The sequence below is a fragment of the Phyllostomus discolor genome, chromosome 4 (assembly GCF_004126475.2).
Source record: "Phyllostomus discolor isolate MPI-MPIP mPhyDis1 chromosome 4, mPhyDis1.pri.v3, whole genome shotgun sequence".
NCBI lineage: Eukaryota > Metazoa > Chordata > Mammalia > Chiroptera > Phyllostomidae > Phyllostomus > Phyllostomus discolor.
This window is the reverse complement of record NC_040906.2, coordinates 125488224-125508788: the sequence shown is the minus strand read 5'-3', so window position 1 is coordinate 125508788 and position 20565 is coordinate 125488224. Positions and strand designations below refer to the sequence as shown.

The window sequence follows — 20565 nt, the reverse complement described above, 5'->3', positions numbered from 1 at the left end:
GAAGTGGGGAGGGATGCGTGGGTGGGCTGGAATGGAAGTAAAAGGCAGAAAACTGTACTTGAACAATGATTAAAATTTTAAAAAAAGAAGGAAAAAAGTTACAAATTTTTTCATGAAGTCATTATTCAATATTTCTATTGAATGGATGGAAGAGAAAGCTGAGATTAAATAAGACAAAACATACTGTTATCCTGGATGCAGACTTCAGTCCCAGATAATTGTGTAATGGACTAATTAGACCTGTGCTCATTCACCATTGTGGGATCATCAACAAGTGGCATTTGAATAAAATGTCCAGTTGATTTTTATTACACTTGATCACAGCTGCCACTAAACGAATATAAAGCTTTTTGAAATGTTTGTCACCAGTGTGGGGCTCTCCTGTAAATGTCACTGCTTCTCCAGATGTAACAGGAACTTGTATGACAAAGATAAAATTCTCTCAAACCAACTAGAGAATGAAAACCCTACAACTAGAAGGAAACATGCAAGATGTGGCTAAATCACTTAATCAAGTCTCTGATCTACCTGAGAATTAGATTTCAAAGCTCTCGCCTTTGTGCAATAGCTCTCCCTGCTGCATGAAGATGAAGTAGGTTTTCTTGTCTGCCAGAAATTATGAAGCTGGGGAAGTGATGCAAGAAATGTTAACATTTTAAAACTGTCAAGGGCGCTACACACGCTATTTGGGATTGTTTTGTTTGCTTTACCACATCCTTTTGTTAAACTCCCTTACTCTATTTGTCTACATAAGCTGTACCTTCTACATCTGTCTCCCCATCTAGATTTGTGAACTACTCAAGCTAGAGTGAAACCTTAAGGACATCTCTCAAAAGAGACATGACAAATTACTGTAGCAATTCCTACATAAAATATAGCATTTCGTGATGTATAAAGTAATGATTATGAGATGTCAGCAATGGGAAATCATGTAGATTACATGTTATTCATCTTTAGTCTCCTGCACCTGGCACAGGGTCCCCTCAGTACTGAGTAGACACAGAGTACCAAATGAATAAATTAATGAAAGAAAGAGTGAATGAAGTGATTAGAGGAAACACAGCATTTTCTGATTTGCAGAATTAAAGTCTGTCTGTATTAGTGAAGAGTCAGGAAGTGTTTGCTGCATTCCTAAAAGCCTCCTCATTTATATGAAACTCTGTAAGTGACAGACCTTTGAACCAGAACTGTCACACACATGTGTTCTCTTTGACCCTCACAGTCCTTCTGCTTTACACAGTCCTTTGTTGTCAGTGTTCTAGTTCACAGACAATATTTGCAAGTCTGTGTTTCTCTTGAACTGCCCGAAGTTCTCACTGCCATCTTGCTCTGTGTGCCAGCCCGCCCCTTTAGATGAAGCTAATAACTTCCATGTCAGCACAGTCCCACCATGCCCGCTAAGAGAAGGCCAAGGGTCAGAGTTAACCTGTTATAGTGCTTACACATGACTATCTGGCTTACTTCAGTCAATTAGGGAACTAACTACCAGAACATTGGAGTTTTGAATCCCTGATTTACAACATACACCAGTGCACAGGAGGAAGCACCCAGGGAGTCTTACAAATTTGATTCTGACACACCAAGTCTGGAGAGTGGTCTGAGAGTCTGAATTTCTAAAGGACTCTCAACTGATGCTAATGCTACCATAGGTTGAGTAGTGAGTGAAAGAGTCAGGCCAGTTCTCCAGCCCCCTGGACTACTCATGATTCAGTTATCCCAACTCAATTGGTAGTGTGCAGCTTAATTGAAACTCTCTCCCACTTCCCACAACAGACATCTGACACTAGCCATGGTGGCCGGTGGTCAGACTGATCTTCCTGTACCTGGGACCAGGCTGGCCCTTTACCTACCTTTGTCCCAACTCACATCCCGAAACCCTGAGGCAACTGCCTAGAAGAACAAGAGACTAACCCCCTCCTGTATCCCCCTACAAACCCAGCACTTTTTCTTTTAAAAACCCCATTCTTGCCTCCCCAGGGCTGCATTGGATCCAGATTCAGCCCACCTATGAGTGCAGCATCAAATAAAGGCACTTGGATCAGGTCACCTGGTTCTTCCTGCCTCTATTTCTTAAGCATTTCTAACAGTGAGGCCATAAACAACACTTTTGTATGAATGGATGCAGTTGATGCTTTAAAAATATTTGTTCACAACTAGAATTAACTATATCAAAAATTTCCTAATTAGTTATGTGGTATTGCAATTGCCTAATTAAATAATTTAGCACAATTTCTTTTATTAAGTGCCTACAAATGTCCCAGGCACTTTGCTAGATGTCAGTGAACAAATACCCATTATCCTTGCCCTTGGAAGGATAGGTGTACTATATTGAGTCATATATGATATACACTTTTTTGCCCAAATTTCTAAGGGAAAAATAAGGATTCACATTATACATGGGTAGTACTAATTCCATTTCTATATAAATGTTCTTAATTCTTTTATTTATGCTTATGCATTAAAAGCATGACTCTAGAAAGCAGTAACAATATCTGTATGCAAAATAATAGCCTGGAAAACAATAATTGATTTTGTTTCTAAATATAAATAAACAATTGAATTAAAAAATTAAAAGATTTTTTTTCCTGTAAGTTTGGGCCAAAAACATTGAGTGCACAGTATACTTGGCAAAATACAAGCAATTATAAAAATCAGAAATAACTAGAAACAAACACAAAATAATGTATTCTGAAGCAAAAGTTCAAAGTACTGTGTTCATAGCAGATAAATCTGACCTAATCTAGAAGGATGAAGGAATCTTTTCCCAAGAGGCTGGACTATAAAGGATAAATCTCCTGTTAGCATTATAGGGGACTAGAAAATGCATATGGGGTTAGTAGCTGAAAAGAAATGACAGACTGAGTGGAAGACAGGGAGAAAATTCAGGGTAAATGGGCAAAATGAGTCTCAGAATGTCAGGAACTAAGGCTGGAGGACTATCGTGTAGGTATTTAGCATGCATCAACTCCACTTAGGAAGCAAAGGAGTAAGCCTTGGAAATGCTTGTTAAATCAAGGAAGGCTATTAAATATGAGTTTGTCTCATTAACCAGAAAGTTTGTAAGCTGCCGGAGGCTAAGGCCCATGACATCTTAGCATCCTTGCCCCAGAAACTAGTTGATTGATTTCATCGTGAAGATTCTATGCCTTGGAACAAAATGTGGGCAGTGCTCTGAGTTTTTCCTTAATGAAAACAGCTCATGAGATGTGCTATGAGGGAAAAGCTACTTTTAGTGACAGTCACAAATATGCTACTCCCACCCATATGTTATAAAGATTTCCTCTGCATGAGCCTGAAATATTTTTAAACATTACAGGCCATCAATAGATTAAATATTTACTTTTAGAAGTTAAAGGTACAGCATCTATTTTTGGTGATTTTATGATTTTGTTGATGCCACTAACTCCCTAAGTGACATGGGGAAAATCACTTTGTCTCTGGGCCTCAGTGTCCTCTCTTTCAAAATCTGGGCCCTAACTGGATGAGTTTCAGTTCCTAGTCCACTTAGATAACTCAATGAATCTGTGATGCTTCAGCAAAAATCAGTTGATTGATAAATGATGCTGTTTAGGAAAAAAAAAAAAAGGTTCTTTCTTTTAGGAGTCTCCTGCAATGAGCCATGGCCAAGGTAGAAGCAATGTCTATAGCAACAGCAAAAATGAGCTCTGCATAGAATCTTACCTGGGATCCCTATTATCAGCTCTTAGCCATAACACCTGCTCCTTACAGGAAATTTTATAAACACTATTAAATTTCATGACATTCCTTTGTGTATTCCCTGAGTACTATCATATACTCAATTGGAATTTGGTACTTGTTAATCATTTTGTAAACCTGCAGAAAACTTGCTGTTAACTGTTGGTTGTTACTATTATTACATTGCAGTCTAAGTCCCAGTAAGCCTTATACTAGTCTAATACCAGTAAGAAAACAAGAATTTTCTGCTCTGATCTTTGGGAAAGGTCTTTTGAGATATGGCTAAAAATTCTCAAATTACACTATTTTATTCTTGGCCTTTCCTCTGCCTTCCAGAGACACAGAACTTGGGGCATGTTAGAATTCTCTCCCCAAAGACCACCATCTAAAGGACAGCACGACAGAGCCCTGACTGGTGTGGCTCAGTTGGTTGGGTGTCATTCTGCAAAAGCAGAGCTTGATTCCCCTATCAGAGCACATGGCTGGGTTGCGGGCCTGGTCTCTGGGCAGGGCATGGGCTGGAGACAACCGATTGATATTTCTCTAACAGACTGATGTTTCTCTCCCTTTCTCCCTCCCTTCCCTTCCTCTAGGAATAAATAAGTAAAATCTTAAAAAAAATAAATAAAGGACAGTATAATGGAATTATTTTCCCATCTAATATGTGTTCAGCCTGTCTTAAAAACAAACCACATCCCTATATATTTACTCACATTTTTTCCTCTGCAGTTGCTTCTTTCTCAACTAGAAAACCACCCCAAGGGGATTAACTACACTATTCACTTTTTTCACTGCACAGTTTTCTGGCTGTAATGAAAATGTAGCAGAATCTATATTCCAACACCACTTTAGACCTCAGAATAAATTTCAGAAACTAAAATTGGAATTGACAAAGTATATTTGTTGTTCTTCCTCCTTTCCTTTAAGGACACAGTTAGTACTTAGTACTACAGACAAAATATCATTTCCAATTTGTTTCAATATCATACTAACCCTAGCATAATCACAAACCAAATGTCTATTTCTTCACAAAAGACAATGTTGATGGCAATTTTTTCTCCCCTTTATTTCTTTTCTATAGACTATGGGGGTACTAGCTATTTTATGCCAATGTGATATATAATGATAAATAAACACCTCTGTATTAAGACCCTCAACTACATAAATATTTTTCAAGTCATAGCCTGCTTAGTTCCATCCAAACTATTCCTAATTTTCAAGCAGTTACCCCAAGTTGCAAGAAACCTATCCCAGAACCCAGGACTATGTCAACAGATGTGAACCGATGTATCATAAAATCTTGGAAGAGTGTCTTAAGAGGAAGAACAGGCATGATAGTGATGGGGTTAATCGATGCTGTCCATCTCCAGAGGCCCCCTACCAGACACCACCCTGTTTTCTCCTAACACTATATTTCCAGCATCTTTGAGAATGGTTGGGGGAGGGGTGAGGAAGACAGAGAGGATGTATAAATGATTGGCAGGCATATGAGCTAAGGACTGTCATCCACAGGTGACTGGCGGGCGGCCTCCAGTAGGGTGTCTGCCAACCCTGCCCCCCTGGAATTGGACGCTATTCCTCCATCACCCATCTCCCTGCACATTATTTTAAACTACATTTCAGGAACAAGGTAGACTCTTCTGAACTATGTGGGTTACACATCTTTAAATTATCAGTACACTCTCAGTGTCCTGTCCCCACTCTCTGTCCTTGCCCTAACTGACCTGCCAGCCATGGCAGCTTGGCCTTAGACTGCAGCCATCCCTGAGAGAGCCCGACAGTCCCACTTCCCCGAGCCTCGCTACAGTCTAAGTCCTACTCTCTGGAAAATCTGTATGTTTTTACTTCCTGCTGTGTTCCTGCTAGAAAAACATACTAATAGCCATGATACTTCTTTATTCAAACTTAAATCATAAAATAGACAGGTCATTTACTGATTGCTAAGAAGCCAGTAGAAAAACTCTATGTTTAGTTTTGTAATGTTAGTAGCTTTCTGCCATTCTATTCTTTTGAAAATTAGGATAAACATTCTTTAATACTACAAAATTTATCTAAACTTTTTATCACCTAAAATTTGATAAACGGTTAAAATGTCATTCAAATGTGAAAGCCATAAAATATATTCTCAGGTATAAAAGGCCTCAGAATACTTGCCAAATAAAGGCCCAACTTAAAAGCTTTCTTGGATCAAAGACTCCAGTAAGAAAAATAAATACTGTAGGATAAAGCAAAACATATAGGAAAGCATGGCAATAAAATACTCTGAGTAAGAGTATCATTGCCATTTTTTTAAAAATCCATGAAAGACCATGGGAGAGAAAAAATTATAGCCATAACATATCAGCATAATCAACATGATAGTGGATAAGAGAAGGGATCAATGGACTTGTCTCACTGTTACTGCAGGTAGCAGCTGGAAATGAGTGGCCAGCAGGAAAGTAAAGTAGGGCCACTGCCATTAGAATCCAACAAAGAACTTAAAACAGGGGGCTGGAAACCAAAGGAAGTCAGGTGTCACCAATGAACTCAGTAGTCCTGAGCCTGGTAGGATGAGATGGCCAGGTTTGCAGACATCACAAGCAGGGGATAACACAGGGGAGGGGAGCCTCTGTAGACAAAGAGTCTTTACTAGCTGAGAAAAAAAAACCTTTGTAGCTGTGTGTTACTCCCAAGATTTAGAAGAGGGAGATGAAGAGGGAACCTAAAAGCTGACTAAGGTATATAACCCCTGAACCCCAATAGGCAGCCCACTCAGGTTAGCTGAGTGCCGCTTGGAGTCTTGGTCAAGTGCATTGAACAAACTTGCTAACACTTACTAACAAACTTATTAACAAATTTATTTCCTCTATAGATGGGGCATTTAGACTAGCCAGGTGCCTGCTTACAGCTTTGTGCTCGTATGTGTTTCATAAATAAACTTGCCATCTCATTTCTATTTAAGTGTTGTCTCACTTGAATTTGTCTTTTGCAATGAGACAAGAACTGAGAACAAGCTCCAGGTAGGCCCTGACTCAGGTCTCTCTCCCCGGTGACATCACTAGGAGAAGACAAAGATGTTGATAAGGGTATATCAATATGAATGTGAACCCTAAGTGAAAAGAAATCATAACAACAAAATACAATGAATAAATTTTAAGCTAGTAAATTAAAAACATACCTATTGGACACAAAACTGAAAACAGAGATGAGAAATGGTAATAATGGACAATGTAAAATAATAGGGCAGGTTAAGGTCATGTAATGAGATAATCTCATACATTAAAAGCAGTCTCTCAAGATTAAAAAAAATAAGATCAGAAAATATATGGTCAACAAGAGACACACACAAACAAGAAGGCATACGAAGTTGAAAATAAAAGGAGGAAAAGATTTATCTGTCTAATATAAACCAAAATAAAGCAGAAATAACAATCTTATCTTTAAAATGGAATTTAAGAAAAATATTGTAAAGTACCAAAAGAAAAACATATTATATATTTGTAAAAAAAAAAAAGAACAATGAACAAGAAGACAGGATCATAATAAACATATATTCCTAATAATACAATCTCAAAGTTTACAAAAATTTCAATGGTTTACCTCTAATACTTTCAAAGCAAGGGGTGGTTTACACTTTATTTAAATGCCTTAAGGGCTAAAAATGTGTTTCAGTGTTCCATAGAAGATAAACAAATATTTTATACGGTCTGAGAAAGAGTCCAACCCCACAGTCATATCTTTCATTTGCAAAAGAGACTTCTGTTTGACTCAAAGAACAAATAGAACCTACGGCTTACATGTGGGCAAATGGGTATCATTATCCTATGGCTTAAATGAAATGTCTGGGTTGTATTTTGATCAGTCAGTCACACAAGGATAGGCTTCAAAAAATTTAGCAATCTGAAAGAATTTTATGTTCATATTTTAGTAAAAGGGATAAAACAACAGCCACGTTAAGCAAGAAGAGGCAACACAGGCAAATTATGCCCTGAAGTTTCAAAATAAGTGATGCCTTGACTATGTAAATGACAGAAGGCATGTACGGCTTTTGCTGCACAGAATGTATAACAGGATAACAAAATAAATTAAAGCAGTGAAAGAAACAATTAGGTTGAAGAATTTGAAACTGATAAAATTGACGTTTTTAAGAACTGTTTTAAGAACTGTTGAATAATGGCAATTTCATGAGTCATGTGACTCAACTTCATATAAAAGACTTTTAAAAAAGTAATAGCATTAAAAGATTAGACAAGCAGCCACAGTTAAAGGTAAACTATCTATGTCTGTGTGTATATCTTCACATACGTATGTGTGTACATGTACATAGACTCAATTTGCAAAGATAAATGCTGCTTTCAGGGTTTCTTTGACATGTCGGGGCCCATGATTGCCGCCTTCCACAGACCACATGCTCAGTAGAGTTGAAGTCCTAAAGCTGAGTGACTTGACCCTCTCTCCACATCATGGCCCATAGCCAGTGACTTGCTCATAAGGGCTATCAATGGAGGATAACTTTGCAATTTATGCCCAGACTCCGCTGCCTGTGAATTAGGAGGCTTTGCCCCTTCCAGTTAGGATTACTCCCTCCTCTGTAGGATGTCTCTCTGAAGAGCACACCCTCAATATATCAGAAAAGTCTAAACTCCTGTCCCAGGCTCTGCTTCTGAGGAAACTGATCTAGGACACCATGTAATGGGGAAGGGGCAGGAGCTGGGGACTGCTGCGTGCTTTGAAATACAAGGAACTCATTTTTCCTTAGTGCCTCCATCAGCACAAGAGGCAAATGGATGGCAACTTATTTTCTCTATGGCTATAAAACACAAGAGTGCTCAATAAATTCTAAGGGACCAACGTGTTATTTTACAAGAGCTTTAAAAATCATCTTTCTCCAAGTATATGTCTCCTCACTAAAAAGTGTTACAATGAAAAATTTCTGCTATAGGACAATAAATGAATTTAAGGGCAGATATAAAAGAAATGGATTAGTCTCTGTTTCCTGGAAGAAATTTAAGTCAACTGTTTGTGATCAAATTAAGCGCATTTTAAGAATGATGTTTGGCAATTACATCACCTGAAACATGACTGGTTTCAAATGCCAGCCCACCAAAGCACCTACAGGGTTGAAATGTTCTTTTTCCCCCTCTTGTGGAGAACTTAAATAAATATGATTAATAACTGCATTTCTCAGAAGTGCTTGATTTAAAATACCTGCTCACTGGCATTCATTTTTTCATATTAAAAGTCCAATTAATTTGCATTTAGCCATTTTGAACAGAATATTCTTTATGAACATATTATACAAATTCATCCAATTTGAAAACTATTTGGCATAGGCAAATAGTACCCATGTTCTGGTTTTCTGAAAAATCTCTCTAAATGTTAAAAAGCAATTCTGAGTATATAAAGCTTTTTCTCCTATTCCATCTACCTCAAATGCTTTCTATTCCACAACATTGTAACAATTATCCAATTCCCATTAACTCCAAAAGTTGTCAGAAAGTTTTAAAGTCAAGAGCAAGGTAGTTTATCTCTGTGATGATAGAAAATAAATTACCTTGGTTTATTCACACAGAAAGATTTCTAATTATGTAGACAGAATACCAGTAGAGATTATTAATGAGGATAAAAGGAGGTTTTGCCTCCAAAATTCATGATGAAATTTTTCTGTAAATGTGGCTGCTTCAGTAGTTTTGTCAGATGATTAGATGAATAGTGGTTCTCTAGCCTTTGGAACCGTTGCTGCCAAAAGAAGGTAGGAGCCTGGGATGAATGTGAAAAGTACTGTGTGGTTTATGAGAAACTAGGGCTCTGCCAAGCCTCACATGCCCTCGGGTGTGTCACTTTGTATCTTTAGTCTTCCCATTCTTGGTCCATAAATGTCACCTACAGGCCTCAGCGGTGAGTTTGTGCTGAGGTATTTGGCACTGCTGTCTGAGCAGGTAAAGGCCTGTAGTTCCAGTGTGGTGATGTTGACAAAGGTGGTAATACTATTTCATGGCTAGATTTGGAGTGGGGGGTGTTGGGGTGAGGAGATGAAGTATCTTAAGGAAAATTAGTGTAGTATCAGCTTTTACATCAGTTTTGTGCAATTTTGTACAAATTATTTATACTTTCTGAGCCATAGTTTCTTCATATGTAAAAGAAAGAGGATAAAACCTACTTTATGATTTTTTAATTTAAATAAAACACTGTCTGTAAAGTAAGTGGCATGTTTTCTACTTTTTTAAATATTAATTTCTTCCTTACAAAATTTCAGTGACACCCCTCATCCTCAAGTCACTCTCTGCTTTGTTCCCACAAATGACAATAACTCATACCCAGGGATGCAGATGTCATCTGGCAAAAAACTTCCTGATTCCTCTTGCTTCCCCCATACAATGGCCTCCTTCTGTTGTCACAGGCTTGCTCTGTTCCTTTTCTTTGCTCCTGAAAACTTTCCCCAATGCTGTTCCTTATAGCTGAAATACTAAGCTTATCCTCAACCTTTGTTTCTTGTCAGTTCTTTAAATCTTTCCTGATTCATCAGACTAGATCACAACCTCTGTTATATGCATTCATAACTACTTCATCATCTTCCACAAGGCAGTTGTCACAATTAGCATTAAGTAATGAATTTTTGCTTATGTATTTAATTTGTTTTCTCCCAAATACAGAACAAGTACTTAGCAAAGACCCTTCATGTTATGACATCATTCTTTTCCAGTGCATGTTCAGCACAGACACAGAGCTTTGTAAGTAAGGGATACTCAATAAATCTTTGTGAAATGAATAAATTATCATCTATGTCAACATCCTGACTCCAGGGTTTCTAAACTTAATGATGGAATAAAAAAGTTGCAAAGTCCATGCTCTTTGTTATTGGTAGGAATTAAGCTATTACCATATTTTGCTGTGTATAATGCATTCCCATGTATAATGCACTCCCATGTTTTGGGCCCAAACTTTCAGGAAAATAAATTTTTCATTTTAATTTTTTAATCCAATGTTTACTTATTTACATTTAGATACTTTTTGTATTGTAAAGGAATCTGAGCATTTATTTTTGAACATATTATGGTACAAGAAATTTTATGTAACAAATAATTATAAAACACAAGACAGATACAAGGTGTTTTAGGTACTGCCCATGTATAACACCCATCCTTATTTTTCCCTCAAAAATTTGGGCAAAAAAGTGCACATTATACATAGCAAAATATGGTAGAAAAAGTTTTTGTAACCTTGAACTTCTCATTATTAAAACTAGGAACAATTATAAACTGCTTATCTCAAAGGGATGTTGCTTCATTCTTCAAATATATTTGTTAAATATTGTTCACCTATGTAGATCTAAATATTTATAAATTACATTAGAATAATACACTTTTATTTCAAGTCCCCTCACTCTTTGAACTACTAGTAGGTAGTAGTACTTCAGACTTTCCAACTAAGTCATAATCTACTTTAAATTTTTTTGATTGATCTCTGTTAAAATATCAGAAGAAACTGCAGAAAACAATTCTTTTCAGAGGAGCGACTAAAAAATTTAACCCATATTGGAATCATGCTTATAATATGAATATTTTAATTTATTTATTGGATTTCTGTAGCTTTGCAGAATCGATTCTCTTAATAACTATGCAATGATAATACCCCTTAAAATATTGGGTTGTTCAAAGTCTGTATGTTTTCTTCCATAAAATAAAAGATACATTTTCCATTTTCACCAACAGCTTTATTGATTTGGGTATTTTGAGTATGTTAGCTATCTCCCATGTGGTATAATATTGATTGTTCTCAACTAATGCCTCAATTTGATCACTATCAACTTCAACCCTTCTATCTGACTGGAGCAACTTCCAGCAAGAAATCTCCAGCACAAAACGTCACAAACCACTTTTGACACATTCAGTCGGTCACAGCACTTTCTCCATACACTCCACAAATCCTTTTCTTTTTTCATGTCAGTTGCATTTTTACCTTTCTTGAAATAATAAAGCATAGTTTGCCAATAATGTTGTGTACTTTCTTCTGTCGTCAATATTAAAATGGCTACACATAAATTCACCAATTTTGATAAGTATTTTTAATGCACTCTGATATGACAGCTGTCACAATACAATCTAACAAAATTGTTTCAAAAGAAGTTAAAGACAACTAAGCAGTACTAGAGCCATTTTACAAAAACTACCAAAGTTTTCTGGCCAAGTCAACATTCTCAATGATGTAAAAATATAAACTTTATAAATGGATTAAATTTAAAAATAAATGAGTAGGAGAAAGAAATGGAGAAAATGAATGTGAGTGAGGAAAGTCAACATTTATAGGGTACAATATCCAAAAGACTTAAAGAAAGGATGCTCATAATGTAGAAAGCCAGCTAAAGCAAGTTTATGAAGAGGAGAGTCCCTCTTACCTATCCTGGACATCAAAGTTTCTTTCCTTTCTTCTGTCTCCTATCTCATTTACACAGCACCAAACTACCGTGAAACCTGCTCAGAGGTTCCAAAGTCTGTGAAAACAAAAGACAATAGGGCCCAACTCCCCAAAGAGGTGACTGTCTGTTACCATTGTTTTCTCTCCTATTACTAAACTGTGTGTTTCTCACTCATTACCTATTTTGCTAGGTAGGTTTCCTCACTATTCTAACAAATGTCTCACTTCTGCCTTATTGTAAGGGGTCTGATCCTTTGCAGAGAAAAGATAAGTAACAGATGGAATTAGAGTGAATACATCTTCATTTTGCTCACTCTCCTCTCACTTTTTTTAAATCACAGACAAGTTATATTTTCTCTTTTTTCTTAATCTACAATCTCAAAAGTAGCTGCTTGAAAAAGAGATTAATGAAAACTTATCAGTAAAATTCTGTGAACATATCATAAAGATAAAAATACATTTCAGGTAAAATGCTCTCTCTTTCTTAGCAAAAATATAATTCTAACATAAAGGGTTGTTATATTTTAATATCTTTCTTATGAAAAAATTCACTTTAGTTGTTGAAAGTTTAAATCATAAGAAAGAACATGTTGGCAGCTGTGTTTTTTTCTTTTTTTCCAAAAAAAAATGGCTTTTAATAATTGCAGTAGTGCACTGGAAAAATATGTACCTTCTGATTCAATGTGTCCATACATACTGAATGTACAAACACAGCCCAATTGTAAATGTTGCAAGCATATGGGGCTGATATCAATTAAGAACTCAACCTAACATTCTATATCTTATTCTATTTAAAAAAGTCCTGTAGCACAAATGAATATGTATACTATTTAACCGTTGTATTTCCTTTTACTTATTAAGGGTTTCGTGAGGGGAAAAGCAATGGCAATCAAGTACTTAGAAACATGTCAATATAAACAGTTTTTCTTTATGAAGTTATTTCTCATATTAAAGTTCATTTCTTGTGCTGAATCATTAGAGAATTTAAGAAGCTAAAGTGAAAAGTTTGCTCTCATAGAGGAAGCATAGAATTTTCGATGAGGTATAAACTTTAAGATCACCCAGTTCAGTGGAAATTCTGAGTTTAAAGTTTTAAGTGAATCTCAGCAACTGACATTTTTCTAAAGCTCCTTACATAATTTTGATGCAATCATCCCAGTTTAGATCCTAGATTAAGAGTTTTGGAACCAAACCATAATAACCTACTATTACAGATGAGGAGGGAAAAAAACACAGAAAAAGAGTGAAGTATGTGACACATAGCATTTATGTAAATTAAATTATATGCACACAACATAACAGAACTTTTTAAAGAAAATATGTAAACGAAAAGCGCGTTAGTGCAGTTAACTGTGGGGAACAGAGCAGAGTGAGTAATCAGAATTAAAGAGAATACATATGTGAATGAAATGAAAGCTTCAAAGGAATGAAAGACATTTTAGATGAAAATAATATCCTACTAGTCAGGTTGATGGATTGTTTCTTCACTCCATCACCAAAATTCTATGAGTAAGAGCTAGCTGAAGAAGATAGAAAACTGGGTGCTGAAGTGGGAACGTGGAAGTTTTGCCTGCACGTGTCACTTGGTCCTGGTTACACTCCCATGACAGAGATCCTATTTTTACTGCTATTTTACAGGCAAAGAAGGTAAAAGTTTAAATTACTTTTCCAATTATAGGCACAAAATAATTCATTATTTCAAGAAAATTAATTTAGCAACTGTTGTCTTGTTAAAAATAGACCGTGCAGATGAATTTTTAATTGCATTTTACTCTCAATAGAGTAAGTGTAGGTATACTTACTGATCAGATCAGGATATTTCTAAATGAGAAGGGGGCTCTAAAAATAATTGAAGTCATGTAATTATAAAAATATTTATTTATTGACTGAAATCATTTGTTACATTAGTAGACCTATAGGAATTTTTTTCAAAAAACTATTTTTAAAAATAAAATTTAAAATATAAGAAAACACATATTGGTATTCTTTCAAAAAGTATATGTCATCCAGGACATATGATGGTCCTGTGTAGGAAAGTACATTTTCCTCTTTCTGAGTCTTGCCCTGACCTCTAGCAATAGTGATAGTATCCTGGTGGGGGGGGGGGGGGCCTTTAGGTGGACGTGGGAGGAATGGTCAGGGCTAGGAGGGATGCTGGTCAGGGAGAATAGAGATCTGTCTACAGAAAATGAATGACACTTTCATGCTCTGAAGTGAAAGCTATAGCAAAAGAAGTGAAGTAAAATGACAGTCACCACCTAGGCCTCCTTATACTATAGTTTTTGAAAACTGAAAGAGAAGATGTTCTTAGAATGGCTGCGTGTTTTCTCCCAGGGCTTCAAAGCTGTCTCTCTGTCTATATAGATTCTATTCATTCCTGTAAAACCCCTCTAGCCTTCCCTGTAAATAGAGCCTTTCTGAGTATGAAATCCCAGCCTTTCTCCTGCCAAAAGATCAGAAAAGTCATCTCAGTTGTAAAGGCTTAGTTCTCACTCCTTCCAGTTTTATTCATGAGCTGGCCACGTGTTTTCTTGTTTGTTGCTGGTGCAAATTGGCGGAGATTCAGGGGAGACAAGGAAAAAGACAACTGCCTGTCTACATGGGTTGTAGTGGTGCTCAATCAAAGAAAGAAAATATAGTTGGAATTTTTAAAAAGAGGAAATGTGTACAGAACTGAGTACTTATGTTAAAATGGGAAAACAGGCTTAAAGAATTGGAATTTGGGGTTGATTTAAAAAGACAAGGGTACCTCAAAGGTTGTGAGAGTAGAAGATAAAAGAAATGAGGCAGAGGATGAATAAAAGAATGAAAGTTAGGGAAAGCAATAAATTTTCTACTTATATACATGATATTCAGGTTAGGTTTCTCATCTGAGGATCAAGAAAGTAGTTGAGATGCCCATGGCAATGTATTAGTGGTGCCATGAAGGGGATTCTTTCTAAATGAACTGAATTCTTAAAAATAGAAGATAGACTCCAGTAGACCTTGACCTAAACATCAACAAATGTGTTGTGCATAATGCTTTTATGAGCTTTAAAGTTAAAAAATTTTAAATGTATTGCAAAATGGAGGGGAAATTGGCAAAATGAGTGTGGATGAGAGAGTTTTAAAGCAGTAATCCCACATACCCAGACATATTTCCTTTGCATTTTTTGTTGTTCCAGTAGTTGTATGCCTCCCAATGTATAATATATTAAAAATACAGAAAATTCTCTTGAGTTTTGTTAGCCAAAGTTTTGATTTATAAGATACTTGACTTCAAATTTAGATTATGAATATAAGATTTATTAATATATATGATAGAAATCCCTACCTGCCCATATCAGCTCAGGCACTGACACTGTACTACCAGCCTCCGAACCTCAAATGCTTGTCCCTTGTCCTCTTTGTCTGAGGGTTCTTTCTGGTGATCAATACACCCCTCCCCTAGGAACAGCTTTCAGGGCTAGGATTCCCCTGCCCCCACCTCAGATCAACTAACACTGAGCTGTGTGTTCTACACTGTCTCCCAGAATGCCCCCGAAAACTCAAGTTCAGATATTCATACTAGTTACTTGCTTGATGACACACCCTTTATTAGATGTCTTCTCCTCAGTTTCTCACTCCCCTAATTGGTATTTCCTGGAACCACCTCTGAAATTAAGTGCTAATATGTGACTACTCTTCTCAGGAAGCCCAAACAAAGCAACAATGGATTCTCATTATCTGCAGTAGTTATGTTCTATAAAGTCACTGCAAACACAAAATTAGAAAATACTGAACCATTGCTCCAAGGGGAAATATAGGACTGTGTTCCTACAAGTCTGATCATGTTTCCATCATCAGTCAAACATAACCTTGTTTTATGTGTGTTTCTTTTTATAGATATATATAATTGATTCATTAATACTGAAGTCAGAGCCAACAGCACTCTAATTCATGCCTGAAAGAAGCTTACCAGAGATGCATATATTCTTGGTAAGTCACATCACAGCCTTCTTGCACTTAGAAAACACAAGATAGCATTTTAGCACTATGCTTTATCACCATTTTAAACAGCAAAGCACCAACCAGAAGCCCAAAAATTCAAAACACATAGCACTAAACAGACTGTGAAAAGGACAACTGTTTACAGCATGAAAACTGAAACAAGAAAGCAGAGCATCACCTTGTTCAGCCTCAGCTGGGAATATGTGCACAGGCCAATCATAGTTTTCACTGCTCTTCACGTGTGCACAGGTGACCATAAAAGTGCAGCAAGTATTGATTTGGGGGACACAAATTTTAGCAAGTAGACAAATTCTCAAATGAACTTCTGTGGCATTCCCTATAGCAAAGGGAGTAGGAATAGAAGGCAAGAGAAGGATACCAGGGGCATCCAAGCTGATAGTTCAGAGAAGAGACTCACAAAGTTTACCTGCTTTAACTTTAAAGCAGGTTAAGTTTCCCTTTAAGTTTAACTCTATCAGTATGCAAGTTAACAATGCTTTCACACACACAGAGGCTCAGAAGTAGCTAACGTCGAGTCAATGAAGGCAGTGCAGGTGAAGAAAAAAGAATGCAGCTATTTATTGTATGATTAGTGGTCATATACCAGACAAAAATGAGGACCCCCCAGTGGATACCAGAGTCTACATATAGCAGAAAAAGATCAGATCCTCCTGCTTTCACATTCCCATCCCACCTATGCTCCCATGCCAGGGACTCTATTGGCTTGCTGGAAATTGGATGCAGGCTTCAAAAGAGAGAGATTCTCAATTGACTGAAATTGTACTCACTATACTGATAAACTCATAAATTCACTCAGATTTAGTTTTGGCTTAAAGTAAAAATAATTCTAAATATTCAAGCATCTTGTGCTCTTAGTAAACAGCTTGGGTCATTTTAGGATTTAACACATATTTATTGCTGAACCTGTGTGAACACCATACCACATGTCACATCCTAGGCAGACACTAAGACAATCACAACAGATAAATATGAGATAACCTATAACACGCATGAGATACCTTGGCACAGGCAAGGATTTTGGAAATTGAAAGGAGAAAAATACCACTTTGAGTTCTGATACATGGGGAAAGCACAGAAGAGGAGAGATAATCTGACTAGATCATAAAGTACAAGAATGAATGGTTTGCATAAGAAAGGCTGGAATGTGTTTTATATGAGCAGGACGAATGCATGAGTAGGCTGAACAGTAAGAAATTTCCAAGGTGTACCTGGAGGGAAATAAGTTAATTGGTTTAAGTAAAGTAGAATGATAATAAAGAACAGGGAGAGAATACAACATGACAGATTTAACAAAAGAAGAATCCATTGAACCTGGTGAATTAATGAGGAAAAAGAAGAAAAAACATAATAGATGAATTGAGTTTGGAGGTTGGGGACTGAGAATTGTGGTACCAATGACAGAATAGGGAAACCAGAGCAGAACTAGTTTGAGGCAAAATAAATGATGAGTTTGAAGTGACAATGTGACATTCTAGGGGAAATGACAAGCAAGCAGCTGAAGTTATAAAACTGGATCTCAGAGGAGAAATAGAATTGGAAATGTGTATCTGAGAATTATCAGAACTAAGCTGACAATTCTTAATCAAGCACTTAACCAAGATAGCCTGTCATAGCTGACTATGGAGGAGGTAGAGGAGGAAAAGTGTCCACAAAGGAAACAAAGAAGGAGCCATCAGAAAGTGGGAACATAGATACTATCTCCCAAGAGCAGAGCAAGGAGAAAGATTCAAGAGTTTATGATCAACTGTGTCAATTGCTCCATGGGATAAAAGGACTGAGGAAATTCAGCTGACAAGCAGTTTTATAACTCAGAGAGCAGTTTTGTTAGAGTGGTTGAGGTGAAAGAAAGAATGCGGTCCAGAACAGGTTAAAGAGGATATGGAGGGGGAATGCAGATCATGGCTATTCACCACTTTGAGAGAAAGCAGGTCTTGAAATTACTAGGTTTGCAGCATCACCAAGGAAAAGGATGGGGACGTTTTTCATTTTGTTTTCTTTTTTGAAGTTTCTGAACACGAAGAAGAGGGATCCAATGAAAAAAAGACCAAATGAAAATTCAAGAGAGAGATGGGAATGACACTGGGCAGGCCAATTAGTAACAAGACCTAACTTTTATGTAGTTCTATTTTTAATCCTCACCCAAGGATATGATTTATTGGTTTTAAAGAGAGAGAAATGGGGTTAGAGAGAGAGATCAAAGTGAGAGAGAAACACTGATCAGTTGCTTCCCCTATGTGCCCTGCCTGGGGATCAAACGCACAACCTAGGTATGTGCCCTGACCAGGAATTGAACCTGCAACACTTTGGTATATGAAACACTTCAACCAACTGAGCCACCAGGCCAGAGCTCTTATATGGTATTTGTTCTGTTCTAGGCACTGTTCTAAGTGATTTGCACATATTAGTACACCTTAATATCCTCATCATCTAATAAGGTGGATACTATTATCATCTTCATTTTATAGATCAATAAATACAGTTTTATGGAGGCTAAATGACTTACTTAATATCACTATCTAGAAGGAGCAGTGTCAAGAGATGAATATATACAGACATCATGCTTTTATCCATTGGGCTATATCACTTTTAAAAATTACAGAGTAATGACTCCCTTTGTAAGACTGGGGGAAAGAAAGGATATACTGGCTTATTTTAAGGTAAAAAAGAAAGTACCTGAGCATCATCATGTATGATGTGACATCATATAATAGAGTTCTATCTTGAAAGTAAGAGAAGGCAGAGTTTAGGGTAAGGATTTAGAAGATACTGAGTCTGATGAAGGTTTAGAAAAGAGGAGCTCATAATACAGCTTCAGCAGGAGAATAAAACCAGTTTAATACCTTCTATATCCCCAGCTGATGACAGACTATCAGAGATAGTTAAATCAAGCTCAGTGTGGCTCTCCTAGGGGAATGGTGGGAAAATTAGAGTTTGGAGATGAGCCTAGCAGGTAAAGCTGTAAAATCAGGCCTAGCTGGAATGATATCAGAGTATTGAAGAGAAGTTAATTTAGATGGCAGATTACATTTTATAATGCTAGGCAAGAAGCTATTTCAAGTAAAAAAGACAGATCTTGAAAACTTTGAGGGGTCTTGGCCCCATATTTAAGGTTGGTAAACATCAAATTTGGTAATCTATATATTTTAATAGGAACAACTGAAGTATAAAACTAAGCAATTGAATCTTCAATCAGAAATATTGTTCTACTGTATTATTATCATTTCAGATATGTTTTTCCAATATCAATAAATCTGAGACTCTGAGAAATAAAATTTATTATGAAGATTGTGTAGACTGAAAATAGTTGTGCAACCTGAAATGACATTTGTGTATTGTTTTTCACAGTCTGACCAAGCACAGACCAAAATATGGCTGAAATGTTGACTTTATTTTTGCTGAATAGTTCTAGAAAGTACCACCAAAATAACAAAAAACTGAGCTGTTTAATGCTATCAAGACCTATAAAATACAACTGTAACCCCATCATAGATGACAGCTTATAAGAAAATGATGTTATTAGCAGCACTGTTAACTCTATTGAATAGCTAAATACATTTCATGGATGTTGGCAAGCATTCAGTCAGGAAGAATTTCACATAATATAAAATCATTAAAAATAATATGCTTCCTCTGAAATACTTCTTTTTTGTAGACTGAGTAGAAAACAAAGGTCATAAAAATGTCATCCTGAACCTTGCCCCAAAACATTTTGTTTGCAGAAAATAGGTGTTTTGAAAGTTCAATTCATGGTTCATGATTCAGTTGTGATATATGTTATTAAATATAAACAGCATATTTCCCCCATACAATTGTATCAACTTTTTAGATAATTATTTGTGTTTAGACTGGGTTTATGAACATTTTTTCAAAAAAAAAAAGATTTAGGGCCCAAGTAATATTGTTCTACTTCATTCTGGAATATATGGCCTTGACTGATTTTTATCAGTGGTATATGCTCAGTGGGGCCAAGGGCCCCAACATGTACGCCTAGTGTGATGCCAGCTGCTTGCTTCGAATAGAAACTTCATGATTGTGTTCCAAAGCTAACTATAAATATTTTCACTTGTTTTTTTAATATATATTGACATTTATGGTACTAACATTCATTATTGTTTATGTATCCCATTACTATAATTATGAAGCAAATAGACATATTTTATAGGTACCTGCTGAATTCTAAGTACTTTTTGCTCATTGACCACAATTATAAGTACTTCCTCCTGGGGACATTTAATTTAAAGAAGTTTTTTAAGAACATTTAAGTAAGACTAGAAGGTAAGTTAATAATGGCATCTTATAAGGTTTTGGAAAATTTCTTGGGATTTCCACCCTAGGCTAGAACATGAAACGATGAGGAATGCAAATCAGGAAATGACTTGAAAAGAAAAAATAAATATTTAATAACTTCCCAAGGTTAATTATTACCTTTTTGTAAGGTCATGTGCCTTAATGCAAATATTTAATATTAATATATTTAAATAACCT

At 36.3% G+C, this 20565-nt stretch overlaps 1 protein-coding gene across 10 annotated transcripts in view; it reads right to left on the bottom strand.

Moving 5' to 3' along the window:
• Positions 1–20565, bottom strand: part of LOC114494998 (muscular LMNA interacting protein) — a 235055-nt gene that overhangs the window by 19315 nt on the left and 195175 nt on the right. The gene's annotated exons all lie outside the window — the stretch shown is intronic.